Below are 13,974 nucleotides of genomic sequence, written 5' to 3'. Positions count from 1 at the left end.
GCCTTGTTGGAGTAAGTGTGTCACTGTGGGCTTGGGCTTTAAGACCCTTATCCTAGCTGACTAGAAGTGACTGTTCTGCTAGGAGCCTTCAGATGAACATGTAGAACTCTCAGCTCCTCCTGCACCATGACTGCCTGGAGGCCACCAAGTTCCCACCTTGATGATAATGGACTGAACCTCTGAACCTGTAAGCCAGCCCCAATTAGATGTTGTCCTTTATAAGACTTGCCTTGGTCATGGCAACTGTTCACAGCAGAAAACCTTAACTAAGACAGTGAGCTATTGTGGTTGAAGTCAATTTCTTTCCCCATGTCCTTTCTCAAGTTTACAGCAGTAAGCTCCCCTGGCTAAGAAAGAAGTATGCCTGATGGAAGTTCCTTTGTCTCTAGCCTAGGATCTTGTTCAACCCTCCAGCTTCTGAAGTGATCTGTTCCTCCCTGCTGGTACTCCAGTTCCATCTCTGCCAGAGCCTCCCCGTCTGACATTAGATCTTTATATGTGATAATCTGCCCAGCATGTCCACATGATCACGACGGACATCTCAAACTGAACTCTTCATATGTTCATGCTGAAGCCTGCTTCTCCTGCAGCCTTCATATCTCCTTAATGGAAACGCCATCCTCTCGGTTTTAGAAAAGTTCTTGAAGATATCTATATCCTTGAAGTTTTACTGAGTTGTGTTACAAATCCTCCCAAGACCCCAGAGACATACAGCAAGGATGCAAAGCTAAAATACCCCAAACTCTATGATTAGTGACTGTGCTGGCTAATTTCATGTCAATTGGACACAAGCTAAAGTCATCCGAGAGAAGGGAACCTCGATTAAGAAAATGCTTCTATAAGATCGGGTTATAGCCAAGTCTGTAGGGCATTTTCTTAATCGGTGATTGACAGGGGAGGACCCAGCCCGTTGTGGGTGGTGCCAGTCCTGGGCTGGTGGTTCTGGGTTCTGCAAGAAAGCAGGATGAGCAAGCCAGTAAGCAGCACCCCTCCATGGCCTCTGTGTCAACTACTGACTCAGGTTCATGCCCTGTTTGAGTTCCTGTTCTGTCTTCCTTTGATGATTGTCTTAGGGTTTTACTGCTGTGAACAGACACCATGACCAAGACAAGTCTTATAAAGGACAATATTTAATTAGGGCTGGCTTACAGGTTCAGAGGTTCAGTCCATTATCATCAAGGCAGGAGCATGGCGGTATCCAGGCAGGCATGGTGCAGGAGAAGCTGAGAGTTCTACATCTTCATCTGAAGACCTCTAAGAGAAGACTCACCTCCAGGCAGCTAGGATTAAAGGGTGTTAAAGCTCATACCCACAGGCCACACCCACTCCAACAAGGCCACACCTTCTAATAGTGCCACTCCCTGGGCGGAGCATATGCAAACCATCACAATGATGAACAGTGATGTGGAAGTGTAAGCCAAATAAACCCTTTCCACCCCAAGTTGCTTTGCTTATGACATTTCATCTCAGCTCTAGTAAACTAAGACAGTGGCCAACTCCCTCCAGCTAGGTCGCACGCTCTCGCTCTCTGGATTCCACAGACTCACACAACAGCACCGCTAATTGAGGAACCAGCTTTCAAACCAAGAGTCTTGGAGGCATTGCAATTAAAGCCAGAACATCGGCTCCCAGGACTTCACCTTCCGGTTGTTCTAAAGGTCATAGACTCACCCAGCCGCAAGTCTTTTTACAATGATCCCTTTCTCTCCATCCTCAGATCTGTGTCTGGCTCCTTCTTGTCCTTCACGATTTCAACAACCCTCCCCAAACCTACCTTCACCTCCTCTTTTAACATTTCAGCTTCTCATCCTGAAATCCTCATTCACCGAGCTGTCATTGTAAAATAAGGACACGTTCACCACAGCCTCTTCACACTTACTGCCTTTCAAATTACGATGCGATTTACCCATGATCCTCAGTGCCACAGTCCATTACGATGTTGGGCTCACAAAGGCAGGTAGCTTTGCATAGCCTCGGTGCCTCCCCAAACAAAAGCTTATGGACCCTAAATCCATCCAGCTAGACCCCGGTCAGAGTAGCGTTGAGCACAGGGTTGGTGATGCAACCTCTGTCAAGAGGACAGGGTGGACCAATGGTTGACTTCCCCCCCCCCCCCCCCCCCCCCCCCCCCGCTCCTTTCCTGGCTTCTTCTTGCTCCTAGTCAATTACTTGCGGGGATATTGCAATTAAGTGTCTGTGGTTGACTCAAGATTTCTTATTATCTGTCAAGCTGTATTATTCATTTGAATTTCCTAGGGGGGAAATAATAAAGGTTAGGTCAACTGGAATTGAGGTTTCGTTTTCTTTGAGGGATTATTTCCTGTTTCTTTAAAGCTAGATGACAGTATTGTTAATGTTTTTTAGATATCCGAGTGGGTTCTTCAGTCGCTGTTGCTCAGATTAGAGAGGAGGGTTGGGTGGCACGGATGGAGGGAGGTATTTTAAACCAATGCTTATCTCAGAAGCATTACAGAAAAAAAAAAAAAAAAAGCTCCAGAGTTATTTTCAAAAGAATGCCGTCTTGATTATAACTATCTTTAACACGACAACAGAAATGTACAAATTAAGCACAGGATTAAGAAAAAAAAGGGGGGGGAATGAAAGAAAGTATTTCCAGATAGCACTAAGCTGTGTTTTCTCTTGAATGAGACTCTATGATTTGGCTGTGATATTTTTCAAGTTCCATCGCATCTTTGGAAGAAAACCAATTTCTCCAGTCATCAGCTGCTTTTTAAATATCCTTTCAAAATCAAGCGGAACAAACTCACCCTGCCTCTTCACTTGTCATCGGTGATAGAGTCTCCAACTAGAATCCAAGCCAAGGGTCCTAACTGGCATTAAACCAACGCTACAGGTAGAACTTACCCAAAAAAAATAAAATTCTAGTAGCAGCCATGTGGGGCTCTGTGTAGAACAGACAAGACACAGTCAAAAGAATTACAGAAGTTGACTGACAAAGACTGAATATATCATCTTCATTTATAACCATAAATAAAATGAAATTATTGCAATGGAGGGGTTTCTAGGGAGAACCAGCTGTCATCAATATTACCAGGAATTCTACTACACAATGTCTACAGTGGATGAGATAATTAAACCACCTCCCCCCCAAAAAAAAATATGGTCCCCTTAGAGTTTCTTTGCAGGTACTACTGACTCTCCCACCTATGGTGGGGCCATGTGGCAAGTTCCCATCAATCAAATGGTAACAGGAAAGGATTTCTTCCGGCACCCGGTAGAGGGCCTGCCATGTGTGCTAGACAATGGTGAATGAACAGAACGCTCAGTCCCCTTCTGTTTGCTGGAAGCAAAGGCAACACTAGGGAAGAAACCTACAGAGGGAAAGGGCTTGGTTTTGAGACTCACTAGCTAGAGGACAGCTCAGGATCTGAGAACTCAGGATCCTGACCTTCTTAAATACAGATTGGGGGCCAGCAAGATGACTTGCAAGACAGGAAGTTAACAGCCAATCCTGAAGGCCACTTATAGTCAAGAACCCACCTGCTGAAAGAAGATAATCCATTAATGACACTGTCTTCAGGCTACACACATACACACATACACACATACACACACACACACAAACATACCATGGCATGTGTGTATGTGTGCACACATACATATATGCATATAATAAATAAATATAAAAGCATTTAAAAAATATATTAAAAATGGGCTTATACTTTCATGTCATAATACCCAAAAGATTTTTATGTATCTATTTAAAATCTATGAACCATGTATTAAAAAAGCATGTTATTTATCCTTTCCAAAATAGCTTTATTTGCTTAATATGAAATAGAAGATCAGAGAAGACCAATAGGAGAGTGGAGGGATGAGAAGAGGGAAAAGGTGTCCTGGGCTGGAGGGATACGCTCAACATCCCATATGCAGTTGTATAAAATGCCCTTGATTAGCGCAGTACTATGTTCAAGACTATGAATAGCTACAAATAGGGGAGAGAGCGATTATAAATCGCAGGTTCATTTGTGGTAATTACTTCCAAGCACAATGGAAATAAAAGTTAATAGCAGAATTGTTCAGTAAATTGTAGCTTATGCCCCCAGACAGGCACTGTGTAACTAACTCTACAGAGGTCAGTAAAACATGTCTTAAGGCTGGAGAGACTGTAGGAGAGGTGGTGGCAATAAACTGGTAGGCAGATAAGGAGGACTACAGATGCCTGGCTGTCTTCGTGTATGCATGGGTAGACTGATTGACAGATAGATTTCAGAAGAAGAATCACACATGCTGTAATATATGTATACATACACACAATGTAGAACAAGGTGCTAAGTCCTCACAGAACTGGAAAAATGCAGTATCCAGAGTAGTTTCAGCTCCATCATGTTCTGAAATGAGAAATGTCCCCCATAGGTTCACGTGTTTTACCACTTGATCCCCAGTTGGTGGCGCTGTCTGAGAAGGTTGTGGAGGAAGCAGGTCACCGGTGATGGGTAGGCTTTGATTGTAGCTTGACCCCATTGTCCTGCTCTCTCTCTGTTTCCTGATGTAAGGATAAATGTGATCCACCAGGGTTTTGCTCCTGCCAACTGCTGCCATGCCTTCCCTGCTGCTACGGACTCTAGCTCTCTAGAACCATAAGCCAAAATAAGGTTTTTCTTCTTCAAGTTGCTTTTGGTCACAGCCAACAGAAAAAGGACTTAATACAGCTAATATGAGGAAGGCTATCTCTCTCCTGCAGTGGGTGTGGCTTGTAGCTTTTATCTCCACCATTTCATTAAAGTCAGACCCCATAGATCAAGTCCCACATTCCATCCCTCAGTGTCTGAAGAATACACACACTGGGCTCAATGTGTATTCCTCTCCTTCAGTGACTTTTTTTCAGCCATGATGTCATTCTCCAGTCTTCTGCAATATCCTAGTAAGAGTTCTGTTGCCTCAATAAAACAGTAACCAAAGGTTTGTACATCCTGATCACAATTCTGTCCTGACTGACAGAAGTCAAGGCAGGAATGTAAGCAAGGCAGCAACCTGGCAGCAGGAACTGAAGCCGAGAACATGGAGAAACCCTGATGTCTTAGTTAGGGTTTTACTGCTGTGAACAGACACCATGACCAAGGCAAGTCTTATAAGGACAACATTTAATTGAGGTTGGCTTTATAGGTTAAGAGATTCAGTCCATTATCATCAAGGAGGGAGCGTGGCAGCGTTCAGGCAGGCATGGTGCAGGAGGAGCTAAGAGTTCTACATCTTCATCTGAAGGCTGCTAGCAGAACATTGGCTTCCAGGCAGCAACAATGAGGGACTTAAAGCCCACACCCACAGTGATACACCTATTCCAAAAGGCCACACCTACTCCAACAAGGCCATACATTCTAATAGTGCCACTTCCTGGGCTGAGCATATGCAAACCATCATACCTGCTTACTGCCTTCCTCAGTTACTTATATAGCCCAGGATCACAGGCCTAAGGGATGTGCCACCTACGGTGAGCTGGGCCCTCCTTCAGCAATCAATAATCAAGAGAACACCCCTAAAGACAGGCCCACAGGACAATCTGATGGAGGCAGTTCCTAAGTTGAAAGTCCCTAGCTGTGTCTACATTTGTTTCACATAGACAGAAATGTTAAAAGGTGAGGGTCCTGGACACAGAGTTCAAGGTCTTTGCCACCTCCACATTTACGTCAGTGTGAGCACACAGCAGGCTTTCCATTAGTTAATGTAGCCATCTTTTTCTACAAGTATCTAACACACCTACTGTGTGCTTGGTCTAATCCTGAGTGCTGAGAAACAGGCTGTGTTTCCTATACCTTTTGTGGAATCCAAAATGTCCTGTCCAGCAAGGCATTAAAAAACAGGGGTCCGGGGAGGTCGCCTGAAAGAGAAAGTGGGGGAAAAACAGGCCGACGCAAAGAATGGCGATCTGTCTATAGGCTGATCAAATCGCCATTTTTACTTTTTCACACAGGGGTTATGTACACAAAAAGGCAGGATGTGGGGAAGGGGATGGTGCAGGAGCGTAGGTGTTCAGGGGGAGTACAGATATCCTCCAGAACAGAGTGTCAGCTGGGTGAAGGTTCAGGGGACAGTTCACTATGACTCCGCCTATGATTCACTTGTCCTTATCTAAGTTGGTACTATCCACCAAGGCTGCCCAAGGTCTATGACTACTCAGGCTGGCAATTTTCCACCAAAGCTGCTTGTTTACAATAGCTGTGTCAGTGTTTTCCCACAGAGACCCAAGACTTTGTGCTCGCAGGCTGACTTAGGCCTATGGCTGATTTTAGGCCTTCAGTATATAAGCAAAGTTGTCCCTGACAGGGCTGGAGTGTCCTGTTTCCCTTTACCCCTACATAGACTTCATCTGCCTAAAGAACAGTACAGCCGCTTAACCGTAGCACACTAAATGCAGACTAAGAAGCCTTAAGCACTGCACACTGTGGAGGAAGACCATGATCAAGATAGATGTTAAAATTATTGAAAAGCGTGTGGAGGAATTAGCATCTTGGCACGCTGCTGCTGAGGACATCCCCTGATAGGCCTGATTGAGAAAATAGTTGACCAGTTTCTCAAAAGGTTAAATGCGGAGTTCCCATGTATCTGCATATGGTACAAGCTTCCCTGAAGAGATGTATGCAAACAACCCTTCTTCCTTGATAGGATACCAACTGACCATAGCAATGGTTTCGCCCAACTGCCCAAGTCTAGTTTGGTGAACCCGTGAGATTCTTTATTAAACTTCCTTATAGGAGCATGGGAAACCCCAGCACCCAAACAACTGCACCACTAAAAAGTCCTGTCCTGGTATCTTAGAGTTCTGTTGCTATGTTGAGACACCGTGACCAAGGCAACTCTTACAAAGGCAAATATTAAAAGGGTTGGCTTACAGTTCAGAAGTTCAGTCCTTTATCATTATGGCAGGATGCATGGTGCTGGCAGCCATGCAGGCAGCCATGGTGCTGGAGAGCTAACAGTTCTATATCTGGATCAGCAGACAGAAGGAAGAGACAGTGAGCCACTAGGCTGGCTTGAGCTTCTGAATCCTCAAAGTCCACTCCCCCAGTGACACACTTCCTCTAACAAGGCCACACCTCCAATAATGCCACACCCTGTGAGTCTATGACTGCCATTTTTATTCAAACCATCACACAGAAGAGCAGTGTGATGACTTCCCCACAGCTGTATAGCTGGAGTCCCTTCTTCAGCTAACCTCCCACCTCTTACATACTCTAATACCACCTAAGACCAGGGCAAGCTGGTCAGAGTTACACGTAGCTGGGGACAGAGGTGCAGGGACAGGAGAGAAGGAACTGTTCTGTCTCAAGTGAAAAATCTAATGACACTCACCAGTCCCTCCCTCTGTGAAGGCTCATCAATAAGCTAGTGATTGCCTAGGGTGTGGTCCAGTGAGGAGGTAAGAGGATGCTGATTGCTGTGTGATTGATCACATTTCAAGCATCTCTGTAAGAGTACCGAGAACCATTCAGATGTCCACAGAAATGAAGACATTGCGAGCCTGGATTATCCCTTGATGAAACAGTCATGCTAGGGAACCTTTCTTACCCTACTCCAGCCCCTGCAAAAACCAGACAGCATCTGATCTGATGCAACTCACAGCAGGGTCTTTATTCTATTTGAGCTAAGTCGCCCCCTTCCCCCACTCCTCAGTGTACTGCAGCCACACAGGACAGTTTGGGTGGGTGGGTGGGGAGCCCTGAATATTTATGGGGCAAGGCTTGATAGGAAGCAGGGGGGGCGGGGGAAGGAGTAAGTGTGCAAGCACCTAATTGGAAAGCTATTGTGGCCTTTAATGTAATTGACTGGTGCCGAGAGTCATGAACTAAATTTTTGCTCCCCTCTGCATTGGTGGTCATTAGGCAGGAGGTGCACCTGGGGATGCAGGCTTGTTGGAGGAATAAGCTGAAGATGCTGGTCTTGTTGAGTGAGGATGACCCTAGAGACTAGAGCTAGGCTCAGGTTGTATTGCAGGGCAACTTGGAAACTAATGTTCAGTACCAGCCTGTTAGTTTACCTAAGTTTAAACTTAGGTCAGGTTCTTTTTTATATTAAGACCCACTCAATGTATAAAATAGCAGCCTCTGTCTGATGTGGAGGCTGGGCCTTTGGGGCCACCACGAAATGGTCTGCATGAAGCCTGGCAAGTATTTTGAGGAGCCAAAGCCCCTCCCAATGCATCCTAACTGTGTTAGCAAGAGAACAATCCATCAAGAGTTTTTAACCTTTTCAAAAAAACATTGAAAATTGGGATCCCCTGACAATGACACATCTTCTTTGTTAAATGTCAGGGGCCTCAGGAAAAGACTCCATTGTGTAAACGTACTGCATTTTCAGTGGGGATATGATGACCGATGCTGGCCACTGGATCATATCAACAAGCTGGAGAAGGTTCTGTTTCCCTGACAACAGCCAACATCAGTGAGTTATGTAGAAGCAGATCTGAGTTTCTGGCCAGCTGGGAGACTCCCTGGGTAATGAACAAGAAGAGTATTAGCTTTTGGGTTGTCCTGGTATAAGCTTTATTGTTAAACAGTGAAACACGACATGTTGTATGTTGTATGGTATGCTTAGACGGCAATCTCTCACACACAAATGCAAACAAGACTGGAGCTATGGAGTTTACCAGTGCTGTGTTTTCTGCATTAGCTAGAGTATTATGTTGAACATCAGACCAATCCATAAAAAAGATGACTAGTGTCCTGACCAAATACTATCTGTGATGGTTTGTATATGCTTGGTCCAGGGAGTGGCACTATTAGGAGGTATGGCCTAGTTGGAGTAGGTGTGTCACTGCAGGCATGGGCTTAAGACCCTCCCCCTAACTGCCTGGAAGTCAGTCTTCCACAAGCAACCTTGAGATAAAAATGCAGAACTCTCAGCTTTGCCTGCACCATGCCTGCCTAGATGTTGCCATGCTCCCACCTTGATGATAATGAACTGAACCTCTGAACCTGTAAGCCAGCCCCAATTAAATGTTCTCCTTATAAGAGTTGTCTTGGTCATGGTGTCTGTTCCCAGCAGTAAAACCCTAAGTCACTGTCTGTTCTTTACAGGTGATGGGTGAAGAAGGAACTGTGGCTGGTGGCCTCAGAGAAACCCATTTCAATTCTGGGCTCTGGCACACACCCTACTAAGGCACACCCAGTGAGGTCACCTCACACCGCCCCACTGCAGCAAGCCTTTGGAAGGTTTACTTCTTAGACTTGTACATATGATCTCCAAACCATAAGCACACGAATTAGTTCCTTCTCTTGTTGCTAAATACCTAAGAAACACCTCAAGAGAAGGGTTTATTTCAGCTCACGGTTTAAGGGATATGTCCATCACAGAGACATACAGATGACGTCTGGGGCATGGAGCAGCTGACCACACTGTGTTCACATTCAGGAAGCAGAAAATAGACAGGATGTGGGGTGGGGCTATGAAACCTGAAGGCCTGTTCTCAGTGGCCCACTTCCTCCATCAAGTCTCCAACTCATAAAGGCTCCACAACCTCCCCAAACCAGTGCCACCTGCTGGCGATCAGTGTCTACATTTATGATCCTGTGGGGGACATTCCATATTCCAACCACAGCACCATGCGTTATTCTGAGAGAGACTTCCTCTGAGCTTGTTGCCTACATCTGTTAGTGGAGGTTTCCCGTGCTATGTGAAAATCACAAAAATCACCTTTTCCAAACCCACAGCCACCGGGGACATCAGAAAGAGGCTTCAAACTGCCTTCTGGCCTTTAAGACTCAAGAGAGCCTTCATCTCTCTGCTTGTACCTCAAGGATTATGTAATCATTTTCAGTTCTTAGTTCTAGGAATGGAATACCCACACTGCATGTTTTAAGTAAACAATGGTGGGGGAACTGTAGAGAGACCTGGGAAGAGGCACACGCACAAAGGTTGGGTGTGCAGTCGATGATTCTCAGTGAACAGGCTCACCCTGCTGTACATTCACAGGTAAGAATGGCATCTTCTCTGCTCCTTGAAATGAGGAATTTTATCCAGGTACTTCTAAGGTTTCTGAGGCCTGATCAATCTGTATCTCTTTGCTACATAAATGACCGTCAAGTAAGAAACTGGCTCTCGTTCCTCACTGAAGATTTTTTTCCAAAAAAAAAAAAAAAAATCAGAATTCATAGAAAACACCATCTATCTTTTTGCATCTGAGAGTCACTTGCTAAAATGCAGAAAGAGAGAATTTAAATCAGGCAGCCCAGAGATTCCTAGCCAAGAAATTACTTTGGCCAAACCTTGAATTCTTTGATCACTTTTCAAAAACTTTCCCCTGCACTTGGGTCCTGGCAAATTTCATGGAATCAGTATGTCCATACCGGGCAGGCTGCTCTCTGGTGTCATCTGTCTCTTGTTCTGGGGAAAAAAAATTAAGTCCAGAAAGAAGTTGTGGGAAACTTTACTACCATGAATGGGTAGGTTGGGTTTTTTGGTATTATTATTATTATTATTATTATTATTACTATTATTAGTTTTGGTTTTTTAAAGGTTCTACATTTTATTACTGGACAAACCACATCCCCCATTTAGACATGAGCAAGTCTCCAGGTTAAAAATGTTGAACTCCATCTGACAGGATTGATGGATGACAGTGATTCAGTAGAAACCCTCAGCCTTGCCATTGTGTGAATCCTTAGAGACCCAGCTTCCTGCTCCTCCAGTGTCTTCTCTTAGAGCTGTACCTGATTTTGTTACTGGTTTTCACCCGAATCCACTGAGGGATAGGATGATTTTGCTTTTATTTCTTGGCCAGAAATTGCTTGATTCTGAAAGCCTTGTGAGACAACACGGCAAGAAGCCAAATCAAGTATAGAGCACATGATGGCAAAGAAAAGGAGAAGAAAAAGTCCAGGACAGAATAACACAATTAGAAGATACCACTTGGGCTGGAGAGATGGCTCGGTGGTTAAGAACACTGACTGCTCTTCCAAAGGTCCTGAGTTCAGTTCCCAGAAACCACATGGTGGCTCACAACCATCTGTAGTGGGATCCAATGTCTTCTTCTCGTGTGTCTGAAGAGAGCAACAGTGTACTCATATACATAAATAAAATAAATCTTGAGAGAGAGTCAGAGAGAGAGAGAGAAAGAGGGGGGGGTCATTTGGATGGGTTAGTTTTCTTTTTTGGCTTTTTTGTGGGGGAGGGGGCTTGCACAAAATACTGGCCCACACAGAAGACCGTGGAGGAGACAGTCTCAGATGCACAGTCAAGGAGAGTCCTTACTGTCTTCCCCAAAATCCTCAAGGCTGGGGCACCAACGGTGCTGTCACCACTGGTCAACTCCAGTGAACAGAGACAGGGATTGAGTCTTCACATTGCCTTGTTCAGATGGCCTTCATTCTGAGAAGGGTGTGGTGATGTGTTTATAAAAAGATAAAGAGAGGGGGAATATGTTCTATGGGGGTGTGGTGAGGTGTGGGGGAAGGGGGTGTCTCTGCGGAGCCATGCTAAGGCATCCCTTCCCCCTGAAGGACCAGCCACACGACTATGGTATAGTACAGAATATAGTTTTGGTATAGAATATAGTTTCAGTACAGAATAGAGTTTATTCAGGGCATGGGGAGGGGAGTTAAGAGGGTAATAGAGGCAGAGAAAGGGAGGGAGGGAGGGAGGGAGGAGGGAGGGAGGAGAGAGAGAGAGAGAGAGAGAGAGAGAGAGAGAGAGAGAGAGAGAATAGAGAAGTAGAGGCCAGCCATGAGCACTTGGAGAGAGTGCGCAGTGGAGACAGGGGGAAGGGAAGCAGAGAAAGAGCAAGAGAAAACAAGAGAGCAAGAGAGTGAGGAAGGTGTAAGCAGCCCCTTTTATAGTGAGTCAGGCATACTGTTGCCAGGTAACTGTGGGGCGGAGCTTAGACAGAATGCTAACACGTGGGACTTAGAATCTTACCCTAAGGAGTCTGGAGGACCATGTGAACAACACCCTGAGCTCTGTGGTACTTCATAAGGGGGAGTGCCAGGATGTCATTGGCACCGTGATGGGCTGGCAATGCATGCCCTGCGTACATGAAGCTGTAGCAACACAAAGACCAAAACTTAGGAGAAGCCCCGGAACCAAAATCAAAAGCACCTAATCCCTAGCAGACAGATTCTAACCCCTTGGAGTGTGAGCCAGTGACTGGGGAATTCTTTGACAAGCAATTAGAGCCTAGTGGCTAATGGCTGGTGTCTGGGAAGAAATGGGATATTGTGAGATTTGATACCTCAAGATAACGAGCTGAACTCTTGACCTGTGCAAACAAAACCTCACCTGAGTGGCCCAGGGTAGAAGGGCTAGGTAACTTTTCTTGGATGCCACAAAGGACCCCTTTCCCTCTCAGGGACACTATTCTTTTCTTCTTGCTACAGGTAGCCCACCAGAGATGAACACTCAGAAGAGTTTATAGCCAATTGAAAGCCTTTATGCCAGCCAGCTGGGACCACACCCAAGTGTTGGCTGGTGTGGGGGAAAGGCATAGGAGGAGGGGTTGGGGGAAAGGACACGGGTGTGGCCTCACAGATCCAGAACATGAGGATTTTAAGGAAGAAACCTTGTCAAGGCTTCTTGCTCAGCTGGGGGTGGGGCTTGGCAGACTAAGACTTTGAATCAAGCAATTTTAACAGAAGCTACTAAGTTAAGGAGTTGGGCAGGCAGAGGGGATTTTGAACAAACAGGCAGCTAAGATGAACAGTTTGATAGAACCGGTCCTGCACATACAAGCAGTTTTAACAAGGACTAAGCTAAACTAGCTAGGACATCCTGACCTCGGCTCCTAGAATCGAGCTGGGTAGTTTTCAGTGGGATTTCCCATTAAGGGGATCAGAGTCTAGGTAACCTGGAACCTTCTCAGCAAGAATAAAAGATGGAGGAATCTTTGCACAGTCTTGCCCTGTCACAGATCTTTCTCTGAGATTTCCCCCAGTCTGTCTCTGCCCCACATAAGCAATTCTTTATTAAAACTTGCATAATTTTGGTCTGATAAAAACTTCCACCGGGATGCCTCAGACTCGGCTTTCCCACCACAACAGAGCCAAAGCAGAGATGATCCAGTGTAGTCTCCTGGCGGTTACATTGTGTCTTTTCTTCCCAGTGGGGAAATTAACTCTTTCAGCTCAAACAAAGCCCACCGACAGGTGGTCCCTAATCAACAGTATCAGTTGCCCAGGACAACCATGGACTGACAATATTAGTGAAAAAATTTTCAGAAATAGCAATTCATCCCTTCGAAATTGCTCGTTGTTTGAGTAGCTTGAGGGGGTCTCACACCATCCTGATCTGGCTCACCGTGAGCCACCACCCCATCACCACAAATTATCCTTTTGTCCTGATCACACTTGTTAATTCCACACCTAGATAGAGCACAGTCACTCGGTCACCCTCTGGATCAGTGGTCCTCAACCTTCCTAATGCTGCAACCCTTTAATTCAGTTCCTCAGGTTGTGGTAAGCCCAACCTTAAAATTATTTTCATTGCTACTGTTATAGATCACAGTGTAAAATAAACATCTGTGTTTATTGATGGTCTTAGGACGATCCCTGTGAAAGGGTCGTTTGACTTTTTTTTTTTGTCTCGATCTACTGGTTGAGAACCACTGCTGGGTCAACTGCTGGAGCTCCACTGTGCTTGTTACTGAAAAATCCTTCCTAATCGTGAGAAGGGTATTACATAATCCTTCTCACAATCCCCACATCTTGGTAGCAATTTTTCCCTAATTGAAGCATTTCCTCCCAGAGGGAGACTCTTTGAGGCTCAGAAACTGAGCACAACTCACAAGTCTCAGGAAACTCCTGAAACAGGAGAGTCACAAGGCTTCTCCCCCAAAGTGATACAATCAAATAGAAGCTCTGGAAAGAAGAGACTCTCCAGCTGGCTGATTTGATTGCAGTCCTGTTCTAGCACTCTGTGGCTTTTGGAAGTCCTCATCTGAGCTGGGGTAGACTTTTCAATGATAACAGCTAACACTGAGCTACCTATACCCCTATAAGTAAATCCAGTCAGCAGCCTCACTATGCT

At 45.3% G+C, this 13,974-nt stretch overlaps 1 pseudogene; it reads right to left on the bottom strand.

Moving 5' to 3' along the window:
* Positions 1 to 10,618: 10,618 nt before the first annotated feature.
* Positions 10,619 to 10,780, bottom strand: LOC117724246 (large ribosomal subunit protein eL39-like; annotated as a pseudogene).
* Positions 10,781 to 13,974: the final 3,194 nt, after the last annotated feature.

This window comes from Arvicanthis niloticus, chromosome 20, assembly GCF_011762505.2.
Source record: "Arvicanthis niloticus isolate mArvNil1 chromosome 20, mArvNil1.pat.X, whole genome shotgun sequence".
Taxonomy (NCBI): Eukaryota; Metazoa; Chordata; class Mammalia; order Rodentia; family Muridae; genus Arvicanthis; species Arvicanthis niloticus.
The sequence above is the reverse complement of the archived record's forward strand: the minus strand, read 5'-3'. Positions and strand labels throughout refer to the sequence as shown.